Genomic DNA, 15,998 nt, shown 5'->3' on the forward strand with positions numbered 1-15,998 from the left:
TAAAACATTTAGGAACTGCATCTGACCATTAGTGGAACAAGAGGCAGTTGTGGGGTAAATTTTCTGTTTTTCATCCATAGATCTACGTTTTCGGTGAAAATGGAGAGAGATGAACTCTGTTTTATGTGGATGGGAGACTGTTCCATAGCAGCTGTATTCATTGGGAAAATATATATTTTCCTCCAAACCATTCTGCTGATGTTGTAGAAGACATCTGGATCCTTAGACAGAGTATTTCTGATGCCATTTCACTTGTTAATGTGCAGTAAATCCATCAGCAATTGGTCAGAGACTGTCTTTTATGCCAGACACAGGTCACCTCTTAGCAGTCTGTAGGATACAATGTATAGCACCATGGCTTTGAGTCGGTTAATGTAGGATATGTTGTTTAGGCTTTGCATCCTTTTAGTAAGGTATATCTCTTTGGCATTCCAATTTTTGCATGTATCTGGACAGATACAAATCAAAGGGGCATTATATTCAATGATTGGCCTAATGAGGGCTAAATAAAGGGAGGCAATGACATCTCTGGATCTAGATGCAATGCCTTTGTTTACAAGTTGTGCAATATAGAAGGACTTGCTAAAAACAATAGACACGTATTGGTAAAAACTTAGGTAACTGTCCACATAAGTTCCCAAATCTTGAACAACTGGGTCAGCTCATAGGGAAGTATTGCCAATGTGGTAATTCCCTGAGACAGATGACTTCCCAAATATACAATAATGCATTTTTGGTATTTAGATTTCAGACCATAATTTTGACACCGATTTGCGTCAAAGCTTCCTGCAGGAAGGTCATAAGAGGATAGATTTTTTTTTCGTGTAGTGTCCTCTGATAAACATAAAAATGACATAGACTACATTTAGTGTTCTGAACATGAGGTACACTGAGGTTTTTGGTCAAATCAGTACTTTATCAATTTCAACCTAGACTTACCCTGATTTGGGCATCTGACATTTAGTTGATCTCATTTAGGAATCTAAATTGTATTACTGTGAACTGATTCCTTTAATGGACTACCCCCTCTTGGAATTCACTGCAAGCTACTGTTTATTGTCTGTAATGCACCTTTTCCCTGAAGGTTTTGTCCATCTAGACTAAGTTCGGATACATCTTGCATTGAGTAGGAGTATATGAATGCAAACGTGACTTCATTATACTTGGGAAGAATTTGAAACACAGGTAGAAAAAACTGGGCAGTTTAGACTTAAGCTCGGTGGCTATTATTGGGCTATCAGATTTTAGATAAGAAAGAAGTGCCCTTGTCTAGTGAAATTCCTGCAATATCAAGGTGATCAACAATGTTCAGTTTACAGAGACTCATTGTCTATCTAGAACTTGAAAACCTTTTCTCCATCAAAATGTGGGGTCTTTTCTCAGTTTTCTTCTTCTGTGATGGCCTTATTTGATGTAAACCATGCATGGTAGTTTCCAGAAGAAAATAATTCTTCAGCTTTATTGTGGTGAGTATTAATATATTGATTATGTTCATGTTACATGTGTTGCCTTAGCTGTCCATCCTACCACTTACTAATTCAACTGCAGCTGGCAATATTGTTGTTTTTGCCTTAGATTTATTGATGCAGTGACTTTATAGATCTATTCTTTCCTATGAGTAAATATTTTTTCTTCAATATTTAAGTTACCATTGCCATACCCATTTAAAAATCTTCCCTGTACCTGCAGAACCTGAAGCTCTGCTAACATATCTCTAACTTTACCTGTCTTGGTAAGGTAATTGACAAGGTGGTTTGTACAGAGCATATGTCCTATCTATCCTTCCATGACTTTTTTGATCCGTATAATTCTTTCTTTTGTTGTCATAACATTCATGCTACCCTCATGAAGGTTATGAATGAACTCAAGTGTCATGCAATTGTTGCTTGTATTTCATCTAGTTGTTTCTGTTTTCTCCTTGATGTTTGACACCAAATATGAGGGGATACTGGCTGAGCACCAGAGAACTTGCATTTTTGTTTCTGATACACTCCTTTAGTGTTATTTATTTTTTTACCTTACAAGGTGATTGTTATTGTATACATTCCTCTTTAAGACACCCTTGCTGATGTGATGTTCTGCAAGGATTCTTTCTGGCTCCATTGTTATTCATCATGTGACTGTCATCCATGACAGACTGGCATCATATGCAGGATTGGTTTTGTCTGCCTTGAGATTCAATGCTGAGTGCCATAATATATACATGCTCTTCTGCAACACTGAATTTGATAAATCAGGTAAACATAAAATGGATGGATGAACAAATGCTGCAGTTTAACATTTCCTAAAAATGAGTGGACTGAGATATCATGGCCATGGGACAATATTCAGTTCATATATTGCTGAATATATAAACTCTTACTAGTCATGCGGACTACTTAGAAGTTATTCTCAGTTTGATGAAAATGGCTCACTAGAGGCTGAAAACTTTTAAGACAGAAACAGTGAAGGTACACGTGACTGCAATGGTCTTTATGGCCCTCACCTTAGCAAGTTGGAATTTTGGGAAAAAATGTATGGCAGCTTTGTAAAGAAATATTACTACCATTTGCATAACATATCCATTGCTACCCATATGTTTTTATTGCATGATGCAGTCATCATTATTCATTTATTAGGCTCATTCTAGCTTGACCAGTAAAATCCCTTTTACCTCATGATTCTTAAGCACCGGTATAAGTAGACCATAACTAGGTTGCTAACTGGTACATCTCAGTATGAACATGTCACGTATGTGCTCTGGTGTTTACAAAGGTTTCCACCACAGGTGAGCACTGCCATCAGGGCATTGCTGCTAGTTTATAATGCCTTTCATGACTTTGGTCCTGACTTTCGCATTTGCTACTATATGATTACAAAGTACAGTTCATGATGTCGGGTACAGCGCATCAAATGATCTCATTTCCGTTACTTTGGCAGTCACAATAAAAACTTCACTAAGGCAGTTGATGCATTCACAGTTTGTGTCACTTGTAAATATCAAGGTGAACATTGCAAATGTTATGTAGTACTAAAAATGAAGATGTTTATGTGTGTTTGAATGATTGAGCAGTTTCTAGTTGAGATATAAAATGTATTGTTTGAAATTCATTTATTTTTTTAAGTAAACTTACTGTGTTATTTTGTGTATGCATAACTCATAGACTCAAGATTATTGGGTTCTTTTGTTCAACTACATTTAGCATAAAATTTCTTGTTACAAAGTTGGTTGGCAAAATGATGGAAGTTTTGGATTTAAAAAATTGAGTTGTCTTTTGGTGCAAGTAGAATAACTGAGATGCCTGAAAAAATACAATGTGCCACATTTATGCATATCATAGAGGAAGAAGCACTGAACATTTTAATATTATACATTTCAAAGCAAAGAGAAATATAAAAATATCAACATGATATTCCAAATGTATTTTAATCCAAGAAAAAAAAAATCATCTGTCATTTATCCATCATTTACTCTTTAGAAGAAACCGGGACTCATTAAGTTAAAGAACTATGAAATAAAGTGAAAAATGAAGCATAAATGGAAAAAGTACAGAAAGTGTTTGGTAATGGTGATGTGAAATTGAAATAGTGCTGCACATTCACTGAAATATATTATGAGAATAAGCCAGTTCCATTGCATGCTGGCTTCAGCCACAATGGTGTAGGAGCTACAGACTTCTAGGTAAATAGAACAGATGCTTGTGATCAACATTATTTACAAGTGTATCAAAGAAATATATTAATATAGAGACAGAATTATTATGAACAGTGAGTGGATGGAAGAAATTCAGTGTATTTATTTCTGAGAAAGATGCACAGATACAGACTGCATTTGCCTGCTGCTTATTGGACCAGCAGACACCTCTTGCCAAAACCACTACCAGAGGTTAGATAGCTGACAATGCCTTCCCTACCTAAGGTTAGACAGCTGACAATGCCTTCCGTACCTAAGGCTAGATAGCTAACAGTCCTACCTGAGGTTAGACAGCTGACAAAGCCTTCCCTACCAGATGTTAGATGGCTGACAAAGCCTTCTCTACTAGGTGTTAGATAGCTGACAATGCCTTCCCTCCCAGAGGTTAGTTATCTGACAATACCTTCCTTACCAGTGGTTAGACAGCTGACAATGCCTTCCTTGCCAGAGGTTAGGTATCTGACTATACCTTCCTTACCAGAGGTTAGATAGCTGACAATGCCTTCCTTACCAGAGGTTAGACAGCTGACAATACTTTCCCTACTGAGGTTAGACAGCTGACAATGCATTCCTTACTAGAGGTTAGATCCTGACAATGCCTTCCCTTACAATGGTTAGATAACTGACAATGCCTTCTTTACCAGAGGTTAGATAGCTGAGAATGCTTTTCCTACCACAGGTTAGACAGACGACAATGCCTTGTTATTTTGTTCTTTCCCAGTACTGGCTCCTCCAATGCCTGGACTACTAGTCAAACACAGGACACTGGAGGAAAGGTGAGCCTCTTTGTCACAAAACCAGTGAGAAAAGACAGACAAAATTTGTGGAACTGTGATTTCTCAAAAGCAAGAAAGTTGAAAAGGGGTGGGGAGCTCTTCTGTTTAAAGGAATAATCCAAAAGATTACAGAAGACAAAAAATACTGGAGAAGGGAGGGAGTTTATCTTGATAAATAATACATGAAGAAGCAGATGGAGGATGCAGTTTTTTTTTTAATCAGAGAAAGCAATAAGACATTTTAGAGAGTTCTTTTCAGAGAGGGTGCAAAGAGAAAGAAAGCAGATACTGACATGAAAGGCAGTGATTTCACAGTAACTTTAGATCTGAGAAAACATAGATTGAGAGGACAGAATAAGACTTCAAAATGAGTGTTTATGGCAAGACATAGGGGAAGGTGGATGGTGGAATACGATGAGATGCAGATAGCAGGAGAGAAGGGAATTTACATTTGGTAAGAATATCATAGCCTCAGATGATAAATCACACACTTTCTATGGAGAAGAACTAAGTAAGGCAAAGTTATACAGATGGATTTTAGGTACAGGTATCTTTGACTATACCCTCAGTGATTCTGGAGATGATTGTCAAAGAAATAGGTAAATGAGGGATGACATTAGGTTAGGTGGGAGTAGAGAATAGTAAAAATTGTGAAGATGAGGTATGCACTTGGCCAGATCACTAAGAAGAAGAATGAAGACAAAGACTTTTACTCTAGTGGAATGTGTTTAAAGCAGTGGAAAAGAAGAAGTAGAAAATAAAGAAAGAAAATAGATGAAACTCAAAGAAAAGATGAAGGCCATAGTGAGAAATCCTTCTGAAGTGCAAAAACATACACATGCAGATGAGAAATGGAGAAAAGTGGTAATATGTGGAAAATGACTTCAGGTAGAGACCAAGAGAATGCAATGAAAATGTTCAATACGCAAAGTGTATACTGGAAAGACTTATGGTGAATAAAGTGGAGTAGATGGAGAAATATATACCTCAACTTTTCAAAAGAAGAGCTGGAACAAGTGTATGGAAAACCTAAGAACAGTAGGAGGGAAGATTATAGGGAAAAATGCATAGATTAGAGAGGTCTTTAGGGGCTGCTATAAACAAGTGTATAGTGAGGTAGCGTGGAGGAGATGAAGGAAAGAAGGAGGAAATGACAGAAAGGTAGAGTAGCTTAGAAGTGAAAAAGCTGGAAAGCTTGAGCAGCATTATCTATAAAGAAAAAGTACAAATGGCAGTGCAAAGGATGATAAGAATTACAAGTATCTGAAAGGGATGGAAATGCTCCAAGGGGAAGTAGATTGGTCAAAAGTTAGGTCACTGTCCACATAAACTCCCAAACCCCAAACAACTGGGTCAGATACTAGGAGGCATTGTCAATGTGTTTGTTCTCCATGGTAAATGATTTCCCAAAGGATATAATAATGCATTTTTTTGCAATTAGTTTTGAACCATGATTTTGACACCAGTTTTTCATTTGAGCTAAACCTGTCTGCAGGATGGCTCGGTCAATTAGGAATCCAATGACTGCTCCTATCTTACTGTCATCTGTAAACCTAGTTAAACAGTGCCCTTTGGTACTGGCTTTTACTTCAGAGAAATAGATGCCAAATAGGAGAGGTCCGAGCACAGAACTCTGGGGTCTCCACTGGTGACTGGTGGCTTTGTGGAGGTAACTTCCCTTACTTTGATTATTTACATCTTATCTGTGAGCCAGCTGGCAATCAGAGGTGGGGTAGGCAAAGGGTTTTTATTCTCAGTTTATTTCATTTTTCTACTATGCCTGAGTAGGGAATTGTGTCAAAGGATTTGGCCAGGTCAAGGTATGTGGTGTGTACCATTTTGCCTTCATCCATTGCTTTGGTGCCCTTTTCAAAAAAATCCACCAGACTGAGTAAGCATGACCTGCCTTGATGAAACCAAGCTGAGACATATCTAGCATTTGGAGCTTCCCATTGTCCTGAATGATTAATTCCATGATGAGTCTTTCCATGGCTTTGTATGTGAGGGCAGTCAGACTGTAATTGCTTGGGTCTGTGGAAGGTCCTCCCTTATGCTGGGAATGACTATGACTGTTCTTCATTTGCTTGATACAAAACTTGTATGGAGGCTGAGACTGAACAGTGTTGTTAGAGATGTGGGTAAATTATGCTTCATACTGTTTCAAATACATCAAGGGATATTTTCAGGACCCATAGATGCATTATTTTTAGCTTTTGATGGCACTTTTATGACTTGGTCTTGAGTGATAGCTGGAGGTGAGCCAGTTTCAGCTATATCTTGAGGGACAGATGGACGGGAGAGAAGAGTAACGTTAGAACAAAATTTATTGGCCAGGAGGTTCACTATATTTTCACCTTCAATGTAGGTAACATCATTCACAATCAGCTCAGCGCATTACGGCATTGTGCTTTTGAGATTACAACATAACTAAAAATGACTTGTAATTGTCTTTGGCTTAGGTAGCTATTTTAGCCTCAAACTTGGTTTTGGTGGGTTTTATGAAACTCTTGTGTTGTTTGCTTATTTCAGTGACAAGGGAATTAACATTCTGGGAATTATTCCTTCTTACTTTTCTTCAAAATTCTTTTTCTTTTATTATAAAGATTGTTGATATTATGGTTCCACCATGTGGGCTTGTTTCTGGTGTTTGGCCTGCACTTGTTCCCATTGTGTAGAGCTGCATCTATGCAGCTGTTTACAGGCTGATATAGTCTGGTGGTGTACATTTCTTTCATATGCTGTGGAGTTAACTGGGTTTGGTGGGGATTTAAAACTTGTCAGTATACCACTTGGGAGTAGGTAGTTTGTTTTAAAGAAATTTCTAAAGGCCTTTGGGTGGAAGGGTCTCTGGTTTCAGTTTTATTTTGAATAAGACTGCTTTATGGTCAGACCTAGCAAGTGATGAAGATATGCAGGGAATAGTGCAATATGCTCCCATATTAACAAGGACAGGGTCCAAGATGTTATTCCCCCTATGGGAACTCTGACTAATTATTCCAGGGCATTTGTATTGACAAGGTTCAGGAATCTCTGTGCTTGTGCACTAGTGGTGGTGTAGGTTTTACAGCCTATAGTTTCCTCACTACCAAAATGTCATGTCCCTCCTTAAAGAACATCTTTCCAAGTTTTGGTTATGCTCTTGTTCCTCACCTACCAAACTTTTTGTTAATTTTGACAGCTGGTATTTTTCCATGATTTCTCTGTGTAATCACCTTGTATTCTCTACAACTACATGCTAAGTAGTTCTCTAACTCATAATTTCCTCACACTAGAATAACCCTGTACCTAACAATGTATTTGTTACTACTAGTAACACTCAAAAACTGTATTCTATTATCTACATAGGTTTTTGCATATGTAATTTTTTCTTACTGTTTGTCTATATCTAAGATGTATTTTACTGCTTGTAAATATCCCCGTATCAACTTTATATTTTAAAAATCTGTAGAAAAGTTTATTTTTTCTCAGTGTTTTATGTTCGTGTATTTTGTATAACTGATGTGGAGAAACCCAGGCCTCGACTGAAAATGGGTAATCTGTACCCAGTCAGACTTTCCTGGTTACTAAATGTCAAATAAATAAATAAATAGTTGGATGGTTTAGATCACATAGGAAATGCTACTTGGGTTTAATACTGAGTAATTCTAGGTCCTGTAGACAGGCATCGTGGCCTTCATTTGTCAGAGATAAAGTTCTATAGTTAGCTAATATATGGCACAGTACCTCTAGGGCATCATGCTACTTTACCAATCTTGATGTGAATCTTATATGGATGTAGACTGACAGTCTTCACCCCCCTCCTGCACAATAACTGGTCTAAACATGTGGAAGGCGTTATGGCTGTGCTCAGCTGGATTGATTTCTGCTATTTTAAAGCATGTCTCAGTCACTACACAAATGTCAATGTCTTCCAGAGTGTGAAGGGGTTGTAGGGAATGGAGTTTCTTCTTCAGTCTTCTAGCATTGAACAGTAACACTTCCATATTTTCCTTTGGTTGTTTTGATATGTTGCCAGTTTTATCAGGATAGTATTGCCTAAAAAGGCACTATTGGGGTGGACAACGTATTTGCCAATAATCAAATCCCTAGAGGAGGCAGATGCAGACCATCCCTGGTGAAGCAGCATGGTCTGTTGATCATAACCTCCCAGACTGACAAATATTGAACCCTGTTTTAATGACACCAACTAAGCCTATTATTGACGTTAATTATTTTTTGCTCATATCTCAGCGTCATCCTTGGAGAAGGTCGAATGCTGCTGACTGCTAGGCTGATACTTGCCTTGGACACATAGTCTGAAAGCCCCGTCATGTCTCTCTTCATATAGTCCAGGGAGATACACCTGAAATCATTGACACTGGCATGAACTATGATGGAGTCATACTGGTACTTGTTCAAGACGTGAGTGCATGTATGATTTGATGGATCCTGGCACTAGACAAGCAACTAACTGTCACTCTTTCCTTGCTCAGTTTAGTAAGGGGCACATCTGTACATCTTACAATGTACACCTATAGCAAGAATGATTGGTTGGGTCAGTGCCTGCCTTACAGGTTCATCTGTGACTTTGGGACTCTTTGTGCTATGGGAGGAAGTAGGCTTAACATGCTGTGTGTGCTTTGTGCATGTGCTGCATTTTGGAGGTCTTTGAGGTTTAGGCAAGTTAATCTTTAGAACCTCAGCATATGGTAGATTATGCGCATTGTGATGGCCTTGGAGAGGTGTGGTGTCCAGTGTACTGCTAGCTCTCTCTCTCCCTATATACATATATATATATATATATATATATATATATATATATATATATATATATATATATATATTAACGACACGCTGGAACATCGACACGGAAATCGCGAGCCCCAGAAGATCGACAGAGCAGAAGATCGACAGAGCAGAAGACCGACGCGATGGGACCTAGAAGATCGACAAGCAGAAGACCGACCCGACGGATGAAAGCACCGACGACGAGGATGCCGAAATGGGAAAAGGCTGTGTAAGTATGCGGTAGTGACGGACGTTAGGGTGCGAGTAAGATAAGTGTGGATAGGGGTGGGTTAAGTGAGTTAGGGTTAGGGAGCGGGTCAGGTAAGTGTGCGGTAGTGATTGTGTTTGGGTTAGGGGCGGGATAAGTGAGTTAGGGTTAGGGAGCGGGTCAGGTAAGTGTCGTAGTGATTGTGTTTGGGTTAGGGCGGGATAAGTGAGTTAGGGTTAGGAGCGGGTCAGGTAAGTGTCTTGTAGTGATGGACCTTAGGGTTAGGGTTTGGGTTAGGGTTGTAGGTAGTTGTGTATGTGAGGTTTAGTGTGGGTTTGTAGGGATTTTGGTGTGCTTGTGTTGTGTATGTGGTTTTTGGACAGGGAATGTGTTTTGTTTGTTGATTGTGGTGTGTGAAGTGTATGAGGTTTCGTGTTTGTGTACCGTCGGTTATTTCGTTGTCGGGCATGTGGAATTTTGTGTTTTTGTACTGTCGGTTATGTGGTTTCGGTGATTGCGTTGTTGGTGTTTTGGTGTTTCGTTTATGTGAGGTAGAACCATATATATATATACATATATATATATATATATATATATATATATATATATATACATACATACATAAATAGACAGACATATGTAGATATACACACGTGCACAACACACACACACACACACACACACACACACACACACACACACACACACACATGCACACACACACACACACACACACACACACACACACATATATATATATATATATATATATATATATATATATATATATATATATCAAGAGAGAGGGAGCAATAAAAAGACTGCTACTGAAACAGGATCATAAGTCATTACAGACTTTATTCATGAAACTTTTGCACAAGATACAACTGGACATTCAATGACAGCATTTACAGAAATATAACTTGAAAGTTAGTTATAAGCCAGGAAATGAAATGCATATGGAACATTTACAAAGTCTTGTATACCTGCATGGAGTGTCTTTTATACCTTTACACTGTTTTTGCAGAACATGAGTTTGCAATTTATCAGTGAATTACAGAGTTTAGAAATATAGTCTTCTTATGCAGATTTTTGCTATCTTGAGGTACAGTGATTTCAGAAGCAGCATATTTAGAAATCAGCTTATGGAGACAAAGCTTCCACATGAGTGGTTTAGAAGGCGGAGCCACTATCCCTTGAAACTTGTTAATCCTTTGCTATTATATAATTTCTTTATATTCCCATTGTTATGGGTTTCATTGTTTCATGCTTTATTTATGGGATAAGGAGACTTTGCAAGAGAAACAAGATCTTTTTTGAGATAAACATGAAGTAAATTGAGTCATATCACAATTAGCCATGCGTTTCTGAAATGTATAGAAAAAGACCCAGAAAAGCAGATTCTTAATGAAGCTGTTAAATAAGGGTTGCTAGTATAGAACTGTTCAGAAAAGAATGAAAGAAATTCAACCTTACTATTAAATAGGCTCATAGGTAACTAATAGGTTAACAACCACTGGGACCCTTTTAAGCTTAGCTATGCAATCCAGAAAATGTGGCCCTAATACCGTGCCATATCACCATTCTTAGTAATAGGCCATTTCTGTCTGTCAGAATTGTCAGACAGGCAGGCATACCTTACCAGATTCAACCCCCTGCATATCTTACTCCACAGAGCTGTGTAATAACGGTCTGCCACAGAGATAGTTTTATTTATTGAGAGAAAAGATTTGTTGTATTCAAGGTGCACTGTTCAAACCAATTCATCTGATGAGGAAATAAATGTTGACAAGAATGCATGAAAGTTACATAGACATTGTGACATACAAGGAAACAGCTTACAATATCCTGTTTGTTATTATTAATTACTGTAAACATAAAGAAAGGAGTTTAAGACTGTGTTACATACCATAACAATAATCCACATGAAGCAGTTTGGTCTCATCTGGTACCATAAAGACCACTGGGTAGAATTAAAAAGGCATGATTCACTGTTAAGAATCTCCCCGGGATTCATGAAGCTCAGTGCAAGGCCAGCGTAAGGCTTGCACCAGCTGTGCAGCATATATATGGAGTAGTCGCGCCATATGCATATTAATGAAGGCACGCAGCTGCCACAGCCACGTGCATAGGAAACATGCGCGAGTGCATGGGAAGTATCGAAATTGCGCACGGAGGCGTGTCAATGTTGGCTGTCGATGAGCAACCTAAACTGCAGAATATTATATTCCGCCTGCAATAGTAATCGCACCTATCAGTGTCCGTGGACACTGAAATGTATGCAAAGCATGCAAGATAGTTCCTGCAAACAGAAAATGAAGAAGCAAACACAAAAGCATGGTAGGGAATAACGGGTCCCAACCCTTGAACAAATGACATGGAAAACCATGTGCCTGTAGTCCAGTGTAGTATATATAGCTATACCATGTGGAAGTGAAACGTATCATATGTTAGCGTGCCGCCAGTAGGTACATCCAGCTCAATGGAGAGGGTCACCAGCTGACCCATAATGTGAGGGAGGGTACATAGCTGGGCAGATGTGTCCATAACAAAATACACGAGGAGAAATGTAGATATATGTAGCGACCGTATGTCCGAATCATATCCCACAAGGCATGTAATAGTCACATACAAAAGGTATGTCCGTATTTCACATACCAAATGTGATAGGAAATAGAATACACATGTAAACGAAACAAAAGGAGCATATAAACAGCTACAACAATAAGGACAAATGTAGGCTGAAAGGAACAGTATGATCCGTACCATCGACTAAGATTACCACCTGTCCCAGTTTGCGAGCGACAGTCCCTCTGTGGACAGATGTGTCCTGACACAAACTTGTAAAAATGGCAAATGTCCAGAGATTATAGGACATAATTATTCCTTAGATGTTATGTAATAGTTGCATTAAACAGTTTTTCTCTGTACGTATATTAAATAAATGTCATAAGAAACAGAATAAGCCACCAAAATGCTACAAGAATAAGCTTAGATATAGGCAAGAATTGTAAGTCCTATTTGCCAACCTGACCATGGGTATCTGTTGGCCTGTAAAATGTGCTGTGTTCACCGCAAATGTCACACTGTGGCCAGTTGAAAAGGTGGAAACCCTACCGTCGACTGTGGGGAGGCATTGTCCACAACAGTCAGATATGTGTAAGGAATAGTTTAGACATAGGAAAAGGTGCCATCCTACCAATGAGTACATGCAATCCAGAAGTCAGCGGTATAAGCCGAACTTGTATGTGACACAGTCGAATGGGTAGTACCCGGGTATACCAACCAAGTAATGAAAGTGAAGTATGGGCGTGTACCTATGTGCATGAGGTATAGCATGTGGAAAGCAAACATGGCAGGGTAGTCCACACAACCATAAAGGTACCTGACACATGTAGGGTATTCAATGTGTTATTCTGGCCGTGTCATGGGCCAACAACCAAAGTAGTGATCTATGTGGTGTGAGGAATTTGTGTGTGAGGGGTGGATGGGTAATGGTAAAATCCTCAAAGGCGATACTGTGTCATATGCAGAAAAGGTGAACCGGAGGTGTACAAGGGGGCAGTGGGTGAAGTTGAAAGAAACACAAACACATGTAGAAACAGCTGCAAGACAAGCAGACAGGCCATAGTATAGAACACAATCCCACAAACATGAATATGGAAATGTGCGATACAAATGTATAGATATGTCACCATCACATACCCACAGATTGGTCTTGAGGGAACTGGCCATAACAAATGCAACACACCTGGGTGCATAATGGCCTACCCAGCATCCCTTCCACATCATACAACCTGCTCCCATACCAGAACGTCCACCAAATCCAGCCGTACTTGGCCTACTGGTTCATTGCAGACACAGCTACACATAGTGACCCCTATGCATATGTAGTAGGTATTGTCAACCTAGGCAGTTTCAGGATTGCAAACCATGTATCCCTTGCATGTAAAACCCCCTGCATATTTTCGTAAAGCCACAAAAATCTTCGGTATCTGTCTTGTTTTGGTCTTGTCCAATTTTTGGGATATCCATCATGGGATAACTAACCTGTATAAATAGTAGAATGGGTATGAAGACACAATGACCAATCCTGTAGATATTTGGACACAAGTCAGAACATGCAGTAGAGGTCCATGACACTGTCCAGCCCTAAGTGGTCATCCATAACCTACTACCAAGGATAAAACACCTTCCCGTGACGCATGTGTCCCGAAACGAATAGGCAGGAGAATATATTGCACACATTTGCATAGTGGCAAATGGCATAAGGGTGAGGAAGACACTGACATAAACAGGATAACCCTGATCAAGTGTGAGGGACACTTACTGTGTGCAGGTGTGACCGACCATACCTGTCAACCTGTGTGAGCAAGATATCTGGACAGAGCCGTGAATACAAGTGAGACAAAGGTCCAAAAGCAGGGACAATTTGTAAAGATAGCTCTTAGAAACATAGAAATTTGATAGAATAACAGTTTGCACATTGGCATTGATGTCCGGAGTATGAAGTCTGAAACCCAACTGTCTGTCATCACGTTCCGACTTCAGTCTTTAATGATGAGCTACTGCTGTGCCAGAACACAACAGCATGTTACAGAGGTCCACTCCATACATTTTTACAGTAACAACCTTTCACATTTGTGTAATGTACAACTACATACCTGTAGTCACTTCATGTCCAAAATAATATTCCCCATATGACTGAATACAGGTAATAGTCAAATGTGAATGGGAACACCCCTCACTGTGGAGTATGGACTGTAACAACCCCACTCATAATATGCATTGCCAACAGAATAAGCTGCTGACAGGTCCCCAAACACCTGTGTCTGTAAACACAGGTATAAATTCATAATAGGGAGAAACTCCCTGTCAATATGCTTCATCTGACATTTGAACTCGGCCAGGGAAGTTCCGTTCAACAGGTGGACAAGCCTAAATGCAGATCACTACATGTACACCCTGACAATCAAAGACCTGTATGTGCCAGGACTATAAGCCTTGGTGTTCTGCATATCCTTGGACTGATTAACAATGCAGCTGGGGTCCACAGCAGTAGGCAATAGGGAATGTGTAATATGTAGTACCGCATTTTTCCCAGCAGGAGAATGGATGCCTGTGTTGTAAGTGAAGCGGTGAGGCATATGTTGATGTAGCTAAGTACTTTGGGTATGCATATCAATGAGGCAGGACACCAGTAGAATAGTGGTTCCGGCATCCGGCCAATGTGAATGCAGTCCCGGTTGACCTATGACCACTGCACATATAACTTTAAAGTGTAATGAATGTGTTTGTGCTGTAAACGCATTTAAATATGTAAAGGTGAACGTGTGTTTCACATCAGTCCGTAAACCGGAATACAGATATGTAACTGTTACGGTCACAATTAGGAAAGGCCACATAAGCACAAATATCTATTAAACATATGTAACCCACAATAAGGATATGTAAGTGCACCTGCATGTGTGTAATCTGCTCACAGCATAGCAAATGAATGCTGTTTTCTCCACATTATATATACATGGCTCATACCTGTTAACCCTGTAAAGTACGAAACCGGACAAAGCCATGAAAACAACTGGCACAAATAGGGACAATTCCCAGCTATTGCCCTAACAAACATAGAAAGTGGATAGAATAACAGGTGTGTCACTAGCATGGATTCTCTGAAGGGTATGAAGTCATAACCTGAAATGCTTGTCATTATTTTCCAATGTCAGTCTTTAATGATATGCCACTAAATTGCCAGATAGACACAAGGTTATGAAAAACAGACCAAAGATAAGAGGCAAACAGCTGTACATTCAGCGAAAATCTGTACAGTTGAAAGGTATGATATGGATATATATATATATATCTATCTGTGTATACACATATATCCACAGACTTAAACCAAAGTAATTTATGAAATGAGGAATGTACAGACATATATGGACATATGTATATATGTACATATATATATATATATATATATATATATCTATACACACACGATACATTAATAGATATATACACAACAAACATATGTCCCTGTAGATATAACACATGTACATAAATAGGTTATGGTATAGCTATTATGGATAGACAGACAGACATGCAAGAAAAGTGAATATACTGCTGCTTTCCAAACCATTGCCCGGAAAGTACCAGTGTGACAGACCTGCAATTTCTACAATTTAAACATGGATATAGGTGTCCTTTGCAGGACCCCAAAAATTGATCCCGTACGAAGTGCGAACAACTATCATCGACGCAAAGGAAGTCACAGCTGCAACTATGATATAGCTGTACATGCAGCAGTAGCAGGTGCAAGGGTAATAACACATGGGTCGATAGAATGTATGACATACAACCTGATATCCGGAGAGTGGGGAGTGCTTAGAAGTGTCTTCATACTTTATTATCGCTCACATTAAACATGTCCAATGAGTACTGTGGAGGGGTGTCAGGTATGGGAATCATGGGTATGCAGAAATGGGCCTAGGTGTTGGTTGGCACAGATTTATTAGGTCCGCCCCATGGGAGTGATCAATATATCTATGTGGGTATAGCACACGCCTATATTCTCCAA

General features: G+C 39.2%; 1 protein-coding gene across 1 annotated transcript in view; it reads right to left on the minus strand.

Moving 5' to 3' along the window:
- The window catches only part of LOC122808558 (cytochrome P450 2D15-like), a 311,295-nt gene that overhangs the window by 172,984 nt on the left and 122,313 nt on the right, over window positions 1–15,998 (minus strand). The gene's annotated exons all lie outside the window — the stretch shown is intronic.

This window comes from Protopterus annectens, chromosome 8.part0, assembly GCF_019279795.1.
Source record: "Protopterus annectens isolate FY-2018-M chromosome 8.part0, PAN1.0, whole genome shotgun sequence".
NCBI lineage: Eukaryota > Metazoa > Chordata > Ceratodontiformes > Protopteridae > Protopterus > Protopterus annectens.